Source organism: Orbicella franksi, chromosome 10, assembly GCF_964199315.1.
Source record: "Orbicella franksi chromosome 10, jaOrbFran1.1, whole genome shotgun sequence".
Classification (NCBI taxonomy): domain Eukaryota; kingdom Metazoa; phylum Cnidaria; class Anthozoa; order Scleractinia; family Merulinidae; genus Orbicella; species Orbicella franksi.
The window spans coordinates 4,774,498-4,791,306 of NC_138154.1; the positions used below are offsets into that span (position 1 = coordinate 4,774,498).

Sequence of the window (16,809 nt, forward strand, 5' to 3'; positions counted from 1 at the left end):
AGTCAGAGACAACTTTGAAGTTCACGTCCTACAGTTATTGTCATTTTATTTATTTATTTTTTAACTATACTAGTAAAACCCTTTAATCTTGGTGTCGTCAGGTAGACTGTTTTCTGTGTTCTTTACGACAAAAACTTGGGTAATTTAATGAAGTGTGTATATTTTGCTGTTTCCACGAATACTTTCTTTTCAGCTTGCTTGGAAAGCGAAAGGAACATATTGTGGTTTGAAAAGCAGTGGGTGAGTGAAATCCACCGCCTTCTTTCTAATAAAATCAGCTGCCTAGAGTGCAGAATGTGAGAATGTTGCAGATTCCCAGGTAGTGATGTGATGGAAATTGCCAGTAAGTAAATAACAACAGCAATTTTATTACAATATATAGTATCAAATATTTACAAGCACAAAAAACCTATGAAACCTATTTACAAAACCTATTTACAAAACCTGATTGAAACCTATATTTATCTGAAACCAATTTATCCTATTTACAGAGAAATTCTAGTTTGCATGAGCTGGTCTGTTAAGCCAAGAACAAGTCTTGAGTAGTTGGGCGGCAGTCTTTTCATTGTTCTTGTACTTTTCCCAGCTTGCAAATAGCTTAACCTGGATATTCCTAGTGACACTATGTTGAATCATAGTTAGTAGAGGGGACTGGTTATGAAAGCTGGCAAACTTCAAAGGGCAAAATAATAGAGCGGTCTCTGATGTTGAACAGGTCCGTCACATGACTCTGACCGCGCACAAGTTCATTCAAGATGGCGGACAGTGTGGACGATCTGTTCTTGTGGGGAGATGATTTTGAGGAAATTTTAGGCATTTTGGAAGGCGATGAAGATGTAGAGGAGCAATTTTTGGTCGAAGTTACCAATGTAAGTATAACTGCTGGTAATTCAGAATTGTAATTTCACAGTATGGAGCTTAAATTTACATAAATCGACTTCTCATCATGTCAATAATGGAATCCAACAAACTCTAGTCAAAACACTAAGCTTATATTAACATACTGCTTTTCGTTCACTTTTCTTTTCACTGTCCGAACTGTGAACTTTGTGACATACGGTGAACATGCCTTTTCTTTCTCCACACCTATATTATGGAACAGTCTACCAGATTCTGTTAAATACAACATCTCTTTCGTCTTTTAAATCTGCCCTCAAAACATTCTTGGAAAAAAACCTTATAAATTGTAAATAAAAAGATTACCTTCACTTCAGGTTCATGATTGAAACAAAACTGTCTGAAATCATTCTTATAATATTGAAGGAAATACTTATTTTTTGTTATAGATTTCCTGTTTACCCGCAAGCTACAATCAAATTGTTTATGTTTGACTTAGCTTAAAGTAAACAAGATTTTGCCAATATCCATGTTTCACTTAAGTGAAGTTGGTCAAAATACTCTTGGCAGTCCTAGCATTCTCAAGTTGATTGTCGAAGATAATTTTCAAAATCATGTATTGTAATTTTTGCATAATAGTTATAATTGTTATACCGTCAGCTGTTTCATAATGTTAACCGAGCAAGGACCATAACCAATTTAGCTTGACCCAAAATGCACTGCTACAACCCTCCAAGTTAACTTTTTTCCTTAGTGGCCATTTGGCCACTGACTGTTCAGGTTTGGTTGCCAGTGAAAAATTTTAGTCGCCAAAATATATGCATAAATCAATAATTAATTAATAATAAATAATCTTATTATTATCTAACTGTATTATTAATAACATTTACCTTGAGCCACCAAGTAAATTGAAGTCCTGTTCAGTGAAAGAACTACCTAATGTTGATTCAAATATGCTTTTATTGGAATGATTGATGATCAAATGAAAATGAAAATAAAGAAAAAAAGTCACTTTACAAAACACAGAAATATTTGGGTATATCGTTTATAATTCACACAACAGGAGGAGTGCAAACGACACAGATTATACCAAGTTAAAATAAGATAGCCTCATTCGCAGGTGAATGGCGGAAAGTTTTCCAATGTTTATCACGGCGGCATCAAATTCTTGCCGAGACTATGAAGTGAACACTATTTCTACCTTATCGCTTATGATCTTTTTTAAATGTTCAACCTCATTTTCTGCTTGAATAAGCAAACGATATAAAACTTCATCTGAAAATTAAAGACTGTATTGAAATGGACAGAAAAGTTCACGCTCAAATTGTTTGTCGTTTTGAATTTAATATGCGAACTGTGGAACGTGAATACTCAAATGCGAAAATACTTTCACAAGTTTTAGGGAAATCACTAAGATGGATATTTTTTACTGATGAAATCTTTGACAATTTAAAAATAAACCCAGGTTTGTTCACACAAGTGAAATTTATTTACAACTGCGAGCCGCTTTTCATCGCAGTTTTTTTTTTTTATAGAATCCCCCGTGCTTGTGTTATCAAGTTTGCTGTAAAGTCAAGTATTTTCGTGTCCACTGAAACAAAATACGTTTCTCAAATACATCTGGATGTTTCTCAAATATATTGTGGATCCTGTCACCGTCGAGCTTTCTAAGCTTTTACAGTTCCTCTTCTTTTCGATGGCAAATGACCGGATTGCTTGCGTTGTCTCACGCTTCCAGGTAAAATTGTCACGTGCCAAAGTTCAGTCGAGTGGAACAAATTTCGTTGCATCCCAAGCTCAACTGAATGCAATTCCTTGATCTTTGTTTACCGTGTAACATTTCATTTTATTCAGTCTCCATTTCTGTTGGTTAAAATCCCACAACAACTAGCTTTGCAAAGTGAATTCTTAATGCTCAGAATGTTTTTCTTTCGCTCCGGATGATAGTCCACTCAAGCTCCTGACGCATAGGTCACGTTAATTTTAGTCACTTAGTTGGCGGCTTGTGTTCTAATTTAGTCGCCAGCTCCAAAATTCTAGTCGCCATGACGACTAAAATGGTCACAACTTGGAGGGTTGTGCTGACTCATATACATAATTATATTTCCAATTTTGGACTGACTGGTAAATATGGTGATTTCATTTTGAAACAGACTGTTATTCTTTGACACTACATCATGTACAAGTTAATATGATAACAATGTTCCAGTTGCAATCAAAATTAATTATTATCCATTTTAAAATATATAAGCTGTCTGTGTAAACAACCTGTTATTTGATTTTCGTATTTCTTTCCTATTTCAAGCAGTCTGGCCTCGAGCTCTGGCTGGGAACATTTTATTGTGTTCTTGAGCAAGACACTTTACTCTCACAGTGCCTCTTTCCACTCTGGTGTATAAATAAGTACTGGCAAATTTAATATTGCTGGGTAACCCTACGGTTGACTAGCATCCCATCTGGGGCTAGTAGAAATACTCCTGGTCACTTCATGCTACAGAAACCGGGATAAGTGCTGACCTGAAGGGCCACTTGGCTCATATGCAGACTTTACTTCCACTTCAGAGTTGCTGTTTGCCTCTTTTTTTAGAACAAATGCTCATGGAAAACATTTCACATGAAAAATGACTTGATTTTCAAGAGAATGAATGTAAAGGTGACACGCATTTTCATACGAATAGTTTTGCACAAAGACTCGTTTTGCCACAGAGGCAAAAGTCAACTATTCGTCCATGAGCTGGCTCAGGGAGCCTTTGATCTTTCACTGGAGATATTATTCAGTGCTATAAGATCAAAGCAAATCAAACCCAGACAAAATCGCTTTGCAAAGAAATTAGTAGAAGTTGTCAAGATGACGGACAACAGAGACAGGAATGAGACTGTCAATTCATAATAATTTGTTATACAACAGAACAATTTCGTGTAAATACTACAGAGTTACATGTACATGTATGTCATGTATTATGAAACTTAAATTATCTTCCTTGTTATTTTAATTTCTCTGAATATTCAGTTTTGGTGTTATTAAACAATGAACATTTTACCCTTCAGTTGATCAGTGGGATATGCTTAACAGATGACAGCCAACTAGGCTCAAGGGTAATCAAGTGTTTAGATGAAGCTTGAAGAAAATTACAACTTATAGCGTTGTTTTGTTGGTTGCGTGATGCGCACTCACATCTCAGAAGTGATTGCCTAGCACATGATCAAAATCTGCCCCAGACAAATTTCTTTCCAGGATAAAAATAGCCATGTTGGGCATGAAAGCGCTGTGTTTATTTCTTAAAATTTTACCAATTTTCTGTGAGCATTGTCATACATACATACATACATACATATATTTTTGATGAGGCAGGTCTGCGTCTGGCAACCCAGAGGGCTGGTGTGGACCTGCCATAAAATATATACCTAACAACTAAAATCTAAAATTATTAAAAATACATCGTTAGGATTCAAAAGCTACTAAAAGATAATTTAAAATGACTTAAAATTTACATTTCTATTAAAATTAAGTATAAAAAGAGTATTTTAAAAATATAAAAATGCACTATTCTTAGATTTAATAAGGCACGCCTCTTTCTCGAACTGTATTTGGTCTAATGTTTTTGAGGCTAGTTTAAGTTTTTCTTTAAAAAGCTGAAGAGAAGTAACGTTTCTTATGAATTTTGGGATGGAATTCCACACTATAGGGCCTCTATACCTTATGCTATTTCTTCCGAGTTCACTATGATAACATGCTAGCGAGAAGTCATTCAAGCGCCTTAATTTGTAACTAGTCTCATTTGTGCGGGTTCCAAGTAGGGCCGTAAGCTGCTCCGGTAGAATATCATTATGCACCTGATACATTATCGATGCGAGCCTCCGCTTGTAGATGTAACTCAATGGCTTCCATTTAGCCCTTTTAAGGGCGTCACAATCAGGAGTTCCACTAGGGAGTTTATGGATTAGTTTTGCAGCTTTTATGTGTAAATGCTCTAGGTCATTAAATGAAGACAATGAACAGGATCCCCATACGGCAATGCAGTAGGTTATGCTTGGAACAATGCCTTTGTAATAGACTTCTTCAAGAACACAGGTAGGCAGTCCTTTCATAGACTTTAGGAATTTTAGTTTTCCTCCAAATTTAGAGTGGAGCATTTTAATTTGAGGTTTCCAGTTCAAGTTGTGGTCGATTACAACACCCAAGCAGGTAGATTTGGAGGTGAAATATATGTATGAGTTGCCAAATATCAGTGGTCTCATAGGGCCGACAAATGCGTGTTTGCAGATTAACATTGCTTCCGTCTTGCCAGTGTGAACAGTCAAGCGATTTTGGTCGCACCAGCTTTTAAAATCAATTAATATTCGGTTTAACGCATCCACTATTTCTTCAACCTCCTTCCCAATGTAATACACGGTGGTGTCGTCGGCAAACATATGAATAAATCCGGTTGCGGACGAGTTGGGTAAATCATTTGCATAAATTGCAAAAAGTCTAGGACCTAGGAGGGAACCTTGAGGGACCCCAATATTGACTGGTCGCAGCCCAGATCTTACTCCATTTACAGTGGCAAATTGGCATCTATTTGAGAGGTAACTTACGATCCACTCGTGGAAACCACCTGATATTCCTGCAGCTGATAATTTGAGTTGAAGAATGTTGTGGTCGACAGTGTCAAAAGCTTTTTTGAAATCAATAAATAGTACTCCGACTTTGTGGCCAGTATCAATTGCCCTTTTCCATGTTTCAGTGAGATAGACGAGTAATGATTCAGTGGAGATTCCTTTCTTGAACCCCCATTGGTTTGAGTGGACAAGGCTATGCATCTCGAGATGATTGTCTAGAGAGTCGCAAACAATACTCTCTAAGATTTTGCTGTTTAAATTTAGCATTGTCAGAGGTCTATAGTTCGCACAATCTGACTTGGACCCCTTCTTGAAAACTGGGATTACTTCTCCAATTTTCCAGTTACTCGGGTGGAGGCCGCGTTGAATACTGTTCTTAAATATACTGAAGAGACCTTCAAAGAGGGTGTCGCCTGCCTCCGCCATTTCACGTGACGTTATTTTGTCAGGACCCCCTGTTTTTTGTTTTATCCGAGAGAGTTTCAGCTTAACTTGTTTTTCGGACAGGCCAATTTGGTTTATGGTGGGTGTTATACGATAAATGGTCTCCAATGGCTGAGCAGTCATGGCATCGTGGTCAAACTTTTCAGCAAGCTGAGTTCCAATGCTTGCAAAGTAATCATTCATAGCTTCGGCCTTGTCGAAATCGTTTGTTAGGATGTTATTATCCCTGTCATAGACTGGTGGAATTGGTTTTCTCGTGCCGATGCCTTGTGCATTCTTTACCACTTGCCAGAATTTCTTGCTATTGTCGGTGTCAGCAAATTGTTCCCTCCAGTATGAAATTTTCGCATTATGGATCAATTTCTTTACACGGTTCCTAGCGGCTTTATACGAGCTCCAGGTTGTTGGATCTTTGTTAACTTTAAAGAGCTTTAGCAGCCGGTAACGGTTGTTTTGTTCTTTCTTTATCTCGTTAGTTATCCACGGCAATTTGTTTTCTCTCTTTCTGACTTTCCTGGTTGAGATGTGGTTAGACGCGATTTCCTGGTAGATGTGTTGCCATGCCCATACTTGATCCTCTAGGTCATCAAAAATCTCGCATACACTCCAAGGGGCACATTCGATGTCGTTTTTAAATTTTTGCTGGTCGAATTTCTTGTAGTTGTTTACGGTTTTCGTTACCAATGGATTTTTCTTCTTTCTCATTCGCAAATTTGCATAGACAAAACTGTGATCAGATATTCCCAGGTGGGCGACTCCAGCTGTTGTGATGCTCTCCGCATGGCTAACAATTATCAGGTCGATTAATGTTTGTGCTTTGTCAGATATTCTGGTCGGTTCTTTTATGACACATTTTAAGCCATAAGTGTTTAATATGCGCGTTAGGCGCCTACCGAGGTGAGATTCGACACCTTCTTGCCTTTTTAGAGACAAATCAGAATTTAAATTGCCCATGATTACTATGTTTTTTCGCGTAGACCAAACCTCCTCTAACATGACATTAAACGTATCATAGAAGTCCAGTTTCTCTGCACAAAACTTAACTCAACAATGATATATTAAAGCTGTAGAAATTGTACACGAAAACAAGCCGCATATTTGTACCGTGAAAACAAAGCCAGTATTTTTGATGCTAAAATCCAGGTAAATCTCTGTTTTTGGCAAGACATGCAAGTTTGCTAGTGATAACATACTTGGGCACCACTGCGCGAAATGAAAAGTATCATATTAAAAAGAAATGGATAAGTAAGTCATCAAAACACTTTCACAGTTACTGGAAGATGACTTAAAATAGTGTTTCTTTCAAACTAAGACGTTTCCCCTCGACTGGAACCATTTTTCATTCACCCAAATGAAAAAATATGCTCTCGCCAGCTTTTCAAATTTAACACTGTGCCTGTGTCAAAACTGAAGTGGGAAGGCGACTTGTTGTTAATTCAGCTGTGTGTTATGAATTTCTCGTGCTTTTCTTTACAATGATTTCGTGGAGCTAGACAAGATGCAGGTGAACATTCAAGGAGTCGAATGCGATCTTCAATGAATTGAACAAATTGATTCAAAGCTGTGTTATGACGAAGATACCCAGCGTGTAATACAGGAACTAGGAAGTAAGTACACGAACCAACAACAACAACTTTGCAAACTTTGTTTCTTCAACTGGGAGGCACTGGCAAAAGATGCTGTGGGACAAAATTTAATTCCTGATGACATTTTTTTATCACGTTCAAAAATTCAATCTGATTGTAACAGTGTTCATCCATGTCAATTATTACAAACCATACAACTTCATAAAAGCGGAATGAAGAAGTTAAAAGTTGTGGAAGTATTACAATATAATGGCGTAAACATGAAAGTAATCAGCACTAAGAGGACTACAGTCGAGATGGTTTTATTACATTAAAACTCGTCTGTAGTTTGACTTCCATTCTTGGGTTCATGAATTATTAATGAATTTGAAAACTTGGGCAAGCAGGGAAGTGTCCCGGGCAAGCAAAATTTGAGAGTTACTTGCCCAACAGGCAAGGTGGAATTTGAATATTTTTTGAGCCCTGTGTACCTCCCTTAAGCTTTAAAAAGGGTCTGCAAAGATGATACTTACTCTGTAGTTTTATATTTACCCCATTCCCCTCACCCTTCCAACTCAGTTGTAAACCTGAATATTGGAAAATTGTTGGGCAATGTTTACACCCTGAACATTTTCAATAATACTGAAATATAAAATTTAAATGGCTGTAGATTCGTCAATATGTAACTACTTGAAAAGTATGGTAGCTTTGTCAACTTGAAATCAAAGCTTGAAGTGATTATTATTATTATCAGTATTACTTTGAAATGGCATATTGTTTCCATAAATATGGACATATTATTTTTTAGAACTCAGTCATTTGGACTTCCAAAACCCTAATACGCTGTCATTTCAGGACAAAATTTGTTATGGCTCTGTCACATTTTATCTGACCTGGTAATCCCAATGAATAGTGAATCATCCCTAAATTGCAACTTACTAACTTTTGAGGGTGGGTGGGAAATAGGTTATGCAGTAGTAAATGGCAACAAGGTCACTGGAAAACTTTACCAAAGCCTGTACCTACCCACATTACTCCCCCAGCCCCCATCACATCATCGCCCCTAGATTAATGTGACAGAGTCAGGGGAAAAGACTTTAACTAGCAGAAAACAGCACTTTCTTTTGACATGGTAGGAGATCATTTGTAACATTGACCCATGCTCTCTTTTGGTCCTTCCTACCCCTTGTAATCCTACTCTGGCAGGATACTGTTCTGTGAATCCTTATGGCATTGTTGTAACCGAACACATGAATGTCTGGATTATCGCTTCGTCTGCCTATTTTGCACTGCTTTCTGAAGTACTCTTCAGCGGGATCCTGGCAGAACCATTCAGTCTGTACAAATTCCATCCCCTCTTGGCGTAGAAATTTGGTAGCTTCAATTGCAGAGAAAACAGAAATTTTGAAGCCCTCAGGTCTGCCATGAGATGAACATGCGGCTTCTGGCATTTTGAGTGAAGTTCCCTGGCCTGTTGTTTGTACTTTCCTTCCACTTTCTTAGGTATTCTAGGAAGTTCATCAACCACTGGAACCTAATGACATATCAATATATGCACAATAATTAATTTTACAGTGGCTTCATGAAGGGATTGGGATGACCGCCTGGTTATGAACATTTTTATTGAAATCTACCTGCCCAGGAGAACAATAACTCTGAAGGAAAAATGTAGATGTATGTTGTGGTTTAAATTACTCCTTGGTTAAAATTTATTAAACCACTTTGATTTCTAATTTTTCTTTGTCTTGCACCCAAAATCATAATCTGGAACAAAGGAAATAAAAATCAACTGGTTTGAAAAAAATAGGTCCACAATGTGAACTTGTATGGGATTTCAGTACAGTATAGCATATTATTAAGACAGTTGCTAAAAGTCACCTTATTAAAACAAAAACAAACCTTTCATCATCCAAAGATGCATAGGGTGCAAGAAAAGGCTTTCTCTTCCTCTGGTACTCAGTCATGCTCCTGACATTAGGACAGTTGAAGAAGCCATCAACCATCTCACAGAACTTTGAAGTTGCTGCTGCTTCTGGAGGGCCAAACGATTTCAGCACTGTGGCTACAGATGCACTCAGAACTTGGGCAGCCAAATTTACACGCATGATGGAGTAGGAGTTGAGGTTGATGTGATCATATGTTAACTTTGGTGGTAGTTTCAGTCCATTGTCAGTGTCCTGGTAAAAGATCTGTGTGATGTGCTGCCACAAAATGAATGATCCATCATTCCACATGTATCGGGTACAAGTACCAGAATCAGAGTGCAGTAGACAGTTTCTGGTGGTCTTAACAAGGTGTGGAGCATCCGAGAAGAAATAAATAAAGCGATGGGGTGCATACAAGTTTACTGTGCGGTAGCACACGTGTGCATCTGTATCTCCATCTAATGGCTTGTGCAGCCTGTAAAATCTCCTCTTTGGGGAGGCACCATCAGATGTTGCAGCAATTACCCATAAATTGCAGCTGGTTTCTAGAATGCAAACACCTTCCCAGAACAGAGGCATCAGCTGTGCGGCAGTGACCCCAGTTGTTGCAAAATATGCCAAGCAAAATTTCAACTCTGTACAGACTCCACATACAAGGAATGCTAAGGCATGTGTAACAATCTCATCTGCTTTCTCTAAGACACCATAGTTCAAGTTTGGGTCACCAAGGTCAGTAAACCCAATAAGCTCTCCACTTACCTTGACCAAGACAAGGTTAGACATCACTTTCATTTCATCAAACAAGAGAACTACATATCTCTGCACATCAAAGTAGGAGTTAGTCTGTTCCTTTAATTCATTGACTACTACTTCTTGGTAACCTCTTTGAGGCCTCATTGCATTTCTGTAATCCTTCAGTCGTCGCTGACTTGGTAGTATCAACACTTTGCTATTTCTCAATTCTTCATAACACGAGGGCGACTTTGCGGCAAGTGAAAGACAAAACGTGAGGATCATGGAGTGGTGACATACTCCAGTGTGGCAGGTGGAAAACAATTTCTTTTGTTGCTGCCAAAACAAGTTCATGAAAGGAGTGATTTCTGCATCAGCCTGATCAAGAATGCTGGTAAAGTCATTGCTTAGTTCATGGTCCACCTCTACGCTGGACTTGAGCAATTCAGTTCTCATTACACACAATTCCTGTTCGACCTCTGCTCACCGGAACCTTTGTTCTGGTAAAGTCACTTTAATCCTTTCTGGATCAGCTTTTGAAACAGGTGCCTTTACATGTGCAGGCTTTGATAAATGCCTCTTCTTTACTTTGCTGGTATTTTCTGCAGAAACCAAACACTCATTACAAGTAGGGCATAAAGACTCTGGCTGTTCACACTTTAGCCAACAGCCCTTTGATCTCCAGTAGCCTTGGTGTGGAAACTGATGGTTCTGATCCCAATCCTGCAGTGAGTCCTCATTTGTTGGAATCATATGGTGAAACAACTTGCTTGTGAGTTCCAAAGCATTCACACCACAACACAGTTTGTATTCCTCCAGCTGTTTCACAAGTTGCCAAATAGGTAGATCTTGAACCATCCACCGGTGCTCAAGATACACAGCATGGTCCTCAGGGAGGTAGTAGCCTGTAAATCCGAGGCTGTCGTCTACTATTATTTCTGTCTCAGGAAGGAGGTAGGGGTCCACCATCTTCTTCAACGCAAGTCTGTCAGACAGTTTTTTGACACCCCATTTGTTAAGACATTTCAGTCCCTTTACTCGCTGGCACAGATTGGCAAAAGTTTTATAGCATACTGTTGGCTGCTCATCTGCTTCTTTAACTATAGATCGGCCGGGTCTCGGCAAGGGCTTGATACTTTCGTGATGTTTCTTATGCATTTTTAGCTTTGGTATGGCACCGAATCTTGGCTTCTTTTTAGTCATTTTCTTGGATTGAACTACAGTGCAAAATAAAAGAAAGATGATTAAAATAATGTCAGTTAATATTAAAGGAAAGAAATAAACTAAAGGAAATAATCGTTATGTCTAAATTTGTGAGAGATTAGATATAAGACACACTGTAAGACGAAGCTATTAAGTTTATTTAAGATAAGCTTCTAGGTAAACACGAAATCAAACACAACTTACATATTTCTATGTCTTAAACTTCAAAATGTTTCTCACAGGTATACACCCTATCTTTCTTGATCCTTTCCCTGATATCCTGATCCATCTCCCTTGTTTTGGTTATTTTGTTCAACCAGTCTTTCCTCCATTTCTTATTTGCGTCGTCTTTGGACGCGGGAAGCTTCCATATACCAATTCCTTTTGACCTTCAGCACGATTCACAGCCAAAGACAGTGCAGTTATCACCCAGCATGGCAGTTTATGATCTTGTCCCTTACTAAACTTATGACTGTTCACTTGTTTAAAATGAAAACAAGGAAAATATCGCGTAGATTTTTACACGCTTTGCATTCATGTCACTAGGGATGCCATCTTGGAAATTTGTGTGTGCACGGTCATTGTCACTTGGCTACGCAAAAACCATAACAAAAAGATATACCTTTGAAGTTTGCCGGCTTTCATAACCATTCCCCTCTACTAACTATGGTTGAATTTGTTTAAGGTTATTGTCTGATACAAGCCTGATTGTTGCGGCTGTAAGTTTTGCCTCCCTATCAAGCAACTCAATTAATAGATACATCAGCAAACCTCATTGTCCCCCTGCTCAGCGATTGAGTGCATTATGCCAACCTTCAAGATCATCTTTGGTCCGGATTGGCACACCAGTTTCTTGGAGTAAACACCTGGCTTTTGATCCACTGTTGCCTGACATAGTCAATGAGACTCCTCAGCTGCTCTGTTTGGGCCTGGGCCTCGAGGCAGACGAACATTGGCAGGGTCTCAGTGCAGAAGGAAGGACCATTATCTTTCCGATATACTGGTACACTGCATCGTCACCAGGGTAAGCCATCTGAAGGCCAAGCTCTTGTACCTTAAAGTAAAAAATTAAAAAAGGTACTCAAAAAAGTATTCAAACGCATTCACTGTTAAGAGCTCCTTGAGGGGGTAGCAAACAAGCTTCAACGTTCCATCGATGTACAAGGTCTTAGCACAGGTCAGGGTGTTGAGCTGCTCCTGTCTTACAAATAGTAGGTGGCACCCTTCAAGCTATATTGATTGTTATAAATCAGTAATGCTGCCTCCCCCGTTAGTGTTCATACACAAAAAAATCTTAGCGGGAGGGGTAGCGTAGCCGATTTCCACTTACAATTATGACGGCTTAGGATATTCACACATTATCCAGCTTTAGTTTGTTTTGAGTTTGATGAGACATCAAAAGATTAGACAATAAAGAAAAGAGGTGAAAGCAGCATTGTTGTTGATTAAGAATCCGCTTGCAGACAAATCAGGTAAGAACACAATATTGCAAGAGAACTGCCGTCGTAAATAATGAGTGGTTCTTGCATGCACGTCAGGAAAATAATTCCAGGTGAGGGAATGAAATAAATGATGACACACACAAGTGAAGGTAAATGTTTGTTTAGATGTTGGTGAATTGATCAGTAGCACATTGGTGAAGTTACTTAGGAGGTTGGCCAGTTGACCCATGACATCAGCGAACGAGACATTGGCTAAACAACTCGTGGGCGAAACAACCGGATATCGTCATTTTTTGTGTCAAAGGTACAACAAACAACAAGGTTCACATAAGTGAGACTTTTTTGGGTTTGTATGCAAATTTAATGCATAGCAGTTATTATTTTACCTTTTGTGTATGTTGTTGGTTTCTTTAAAGTAGCCATTCGATCTGTATTTTACTTGAAATAACAATAATAACAGCTGTAGGCTGGTTAAAGTAAAAATTTCTTTGATGATAATGTCTAGGTTGACCAGGAATGTTCATACCTTTGTGTATCTTTTAACCCACATTTACATGTTTTGCATGTTTGATTTGTGTATCAAGTGTGTGAATTACAATTTTTTAACACAACCTTTATGCAAATTTGCCTGCACATTTTCTTTAATATATTAGGTAGACCTGTTTCGTTCAGTGTGTCAGCCATTTTGTTCTTAGCCAATATTTCCTTTGTGATACATTTTTTCATGGAAAACAAAACACAAACTCAACCAGAAGCACCATCGCTAAACCAAATCAACAGTTAAACTGTGATTTTGGGTGCCATACAAAAGGGTTAAGTATCAAGCTTGATGTCATTGTGCCTAAAGCCAGGTTGCAATCGACTCAAGGTTTCATGAAAATTAGTTTTCATTGCAAAGAGCTCAATTTCATGAGGTATATACTGGCTAAACGCTATTTCAGAGGTTTCATAGATTTGAGAAATTGTCCTCAATAAAGTGAGACAGTTCAGTAACTTCCATGACAAAATTAATATGTACAGCTGTTCATCTGATGATGAAAAAAATACAGTACAAGCCTGCAATAAAAACAGTCAGTCATTGGACAGTTGTCTGGTAAATTTGAGGTTTTGACAGGTAAAAGCTTAGCCTGGTCGGACACTCTGACCGGGCATTTCTGCTAAACGCAAAATAATTTAATTGGAAATTTGTGGCCGAATGTGGAACACACAATACTATGCAAAAAAAGCTTTGTTATCAGTTTTGTTTTTCTTCAGTTTGTGAGAAATAATTTTATCACGCCCAATGCGTTGTCTCAAATGTCATGTTGAATTGTAAACATGCCACATCAGCGCCACTATTCAGGCTCTATGTTAATTTACACATTTTGCAGTGGTGTCTTGAAAGATTGTGAAGCCCCATTTAGTCTGAATTATGTTTGTCTTAAAAACTACTTAAATCTGAGGTCTTATATGTTGTTATTCGTTGTTTGTTATCTGCAAGGGTTGTGGAATTAATTTCCAGTCATAATTTGAACTGACTGAAATATTATGCAAATAGGATACATGGCCCAAATTCTGACGACAGGTGAATCAAATCTTCCAAAACAGATACACTCAAATTTGCCCTGGTGCTGCTTTTAATTCGATTCTGAGCTGAAACAGCACACTCGCATTGTGTAGCAGAAATAAGGAGGACCAGAACTAGCTCCACTAGATGGAGAACATCTTTGAAATTGTTCTTGTAGGGCACTTTGGTCAGTAATGTTTCCCAAAGGCTGCCATAATCAAGCTTGTGGAACTGCCCATTTACCATGATTTTTAGGGAGATTCACTGATCTTGAATAGCAGAGATCTTGTATCCTGCTGTTTCTAAAATGGGCTGAAACCTTTTTGTCAAGCACATGATTTCTTCACTGCCAAAATCTAGCAGGTCACTAGGGTATGTTGGCCAGCTGTCCACATTGAAAAGTAGCATGTCGCTAACCACTTTCATTGAGTCGTAACTCGGGCATTTGCCTACTTGGCTCTCGATACCTAGCAGCACACCAAACCTATTGTGAAGGCCCTGCAAAGTGAGACTTGTAGCAGTTTCCATTTCAGAGTGAAGGCTCGGTAATGTGCTTCCTCCATGTTTGGCCACTTTACCATGGATGGAATCTGTCAAAGTCACTCCTTGAAATGTTTGAGTGTCTTCCACCTTCTCCCAGAATTTGGCGAGATAGCCATCTGCCACTGGACGACGGGCAACACTTTCAACTCTGAGTAATGTTTCCTAGAGATGGGACACTACTGAGGGAAGTATAGTATAATTTCACTGCATTTGCAGACTCAGCTGACTGAGAATGGTGAACAAGTCTGCCAAAAAGTGACAAAATGCAGAGAAATGAATATTGTTCATCTTTTGAGAGACTTGCTGTGCTCTCCACTGGATGTCTGCATTTTTGCAGTTGACACTGAGATCTTGCATATGCATCAGCATGGCAGCATACTGACCAGACTTGGACGCTGTGGCAGATTTATGGCTCACAAACACCAGTGGGTCCCTTTGACATGCATTGGCTTCAAGATATTAATTTCTAGCTCATCCGCTATAGACTTCAAAGTCCTAACAGTTTTAGGGCTATAATGGTACGTTTTCCAAATTAGATAGATGATATTGTACACATCTTCCACAGAGTTGCAGCTGCCTTGGAGCTCTAGCAGGGCAAGCTCAAGCCTGTTAGGTAGACAATGGAAGTCTACAAGGTAAGGAATGTCTTTTTTAATCAATGCAGCAAGGCCTGCTCTTTTACTGAGGTTAATGGAGGCCCCATCAGCCCCTAAAGCAGCCAGCTTCTCCTTCCAGTCTTCGACCCCTGCTTCTTCAAAGGTAGTGCTGATAGCCTCCTATAGCCCTAAAATAGGTTTATTAAAACAAAACATGAATGGTCCACCCTACGGCACTTGATTTAAGACATAAAAGTATGAAAATAATGACAGTTCATCTGCCCATAAATCTTTGCTGAAAAAGATAGAACCCTACTACTGAACAGAGCTAGATGTAATTGATAATGTTTGCAGTTCCCTTCTGTGAGAGCAGGCCTCTGTTAGAGCGCTTTGCTGTTATAGTTCTCTCATCAAGTAATATTTAATTACACAAAGGCGGTTTTGAAACTATTAAAAATTGTGTTTCTTAACACCTTAGCAGTAGAAATCCAAGTTACATTTTGACTTTTTCCTGGGAACGAATGTAATGTATGAGGGGCTATAGTTTCAGGTGGTTACTCTATTGGATACTGATCATCACCTGAGCAAACTGAAAGTGTACCAATAAATTAACATACTCTTGCAGTGACAATTACTATCAAATACAAGCAATAACTAATCTTACCTTCTGCATGCGTGTGCTCAACAGCTTTATGGTCAATAAGCCTGTTGACTGGGTGACCATCTTGGACAAATCTACAGAACACTGTCTTGTTCTCTGTACCTCCTGCATTGGTTGCTCTATCAGCCATGGCACTTATGAAGTATTTGCTGTTAATTTCAGTAGCAAGGTCTTCTTTGGCAAGTTTCCAAATAACAGACACCATTTCGGCACAGGTCTTGTCATTTGCATATGCGGACGTTAGTACAAGACCATTCCTCTCCTGCAAAGATATGAGGGGGTTGAACTTGTTGAAAGGCAGGTCTTTTTTCACCACAAAGTAGGCAATACCAGAAAACTTTTCTTGTTTATTATTGCAGCCTCCAAAGAGCAAATGAATTGGGATACTTGTCTCGCTAAGTGTTGCACTGTAGGCAGCAGGGACATAATTTAAGGGCAACTTTTTATTCAGACAAACCCCTATTATGGACTACTTTAAGACTACAGTAATTTGTTGAATAATACTTGCAAAAGTCAAGTTGAAAGAACATACAACAAAGGTTTTGTAGTCATATTCCATTCCTCCAGTAGAAATAAGAAATTGATAAAAATATCTTGTTTGGATGGTTGCCCCTAGGTAAATAAATTAATAAATAAATGAGTAAATAAATAAACAATGAACAACTAAATGAACTAATAAACTAATAAATAAATACATGCATATATCCATAAAT

At 38.5% G+C, this 16,809-nt stretch overlaps 1 protein-coding gene and 1 pseudogene across 1 annotated transcript in view; one reads left to right on the plus strand and one right to left on the minus strand.

Moving 5' to 3' along the window:
• LOC145501132 (uncharacterized) overlaps window positions 1-16,809 on the plus strand; it is a 329,746-nt gene that overhangs the window by 257,849 nt on the left and 55,088 nt on the right. The gene's annotated exons all lie outside the window — the stretch shown is intronic.
• LOC145499951 (uncharacterized) lies at window positions 6,907-16,403 on the minus strand (annotated as a pseudogene).